The 602-nt window shown below is 39.7% G+C and overlaps 1 non-coding gene across 1 annotated transcript; it reads right to left on the reverse strand.

Annotated features, from left to right (window-relative positions):
- Positions 1-251: 251 nt before the first annotated feature.
- LOC132305853 (small nucleolar RNA R71) lies at positions 252-357 on the reverse strand. The gene has a single exon (XR_009481720.1). It is a non-coding gene; the product is annotated as a small nucleolar RNA R71 (small nucleolar RNA).
- Positions 358-602: the final 245 nt, after the last annotated feature.

Genomic DNA, 602 nt, shown 5'->3' on the forward strand with positions numbered 1-602 from the left:
TGAGATCAAGCCTGCTGTGATCCAAATGCTTCCTACCTTCTATGTAACAGAGGATCCCTATAAGCATCTGGATGTGTTTTTGGAATTGTGTTCCATTACCAATGATTCATTCAGAATGCGACTTTTCCAATTCTCTCTCAAGGAAAAAGCAAGAACTTGGTTGCAGTCCCTTCCAACAAATTCCATATCTACATGGGACATGTTGGAACAAAAGTTCTTGAAGAAGTACTACACTGTGGGTAAAACCACGCAAATGAGAAGAGAAATCATGGCATTTTCCTAAATCCCAGGAGAACAGCTCCATGATGCATGGGAGAGATATAATGATCTTTTGAGAAAGTGTCCACACCATGATATTGCTCCATGACACTTAATACAGATCTTCTATGATAGTCTTACTGATTCTTATAGAAATATGGTCGATGCTTCTAGCAATAGAGCTTTTTTGCAAAAGAGTCCGGCAGACGCTTGGGAACTGTTTGAGGCCCTAAGTGAGAACTCAGTACAACACGCTTCTTCCTCTAGGTCTAGGTTTTCACCTGGAATGCATAAGGTTGAAAAAATTTATGAGGTAGATAAATCTAGTGAGTTAGCCTTTCAAA

Source organism: Cornus florida, unplaced genomic scaffold, assembly GCF_030987335.1.
Source record: "Cornus florida cultivar Cherokee Brave unplaced genomic scaffold, ASM3098733v1 CherokeeBrave_3.0.0_Hap2_Chr04, whole genome shotgun sequence".
Lineage (NCBI taxonomy): Eukaryota > Viridiplantae > Streptophyta > Magnoliopsida > Cornales > Cornaceae > Cornus > Cornus florida.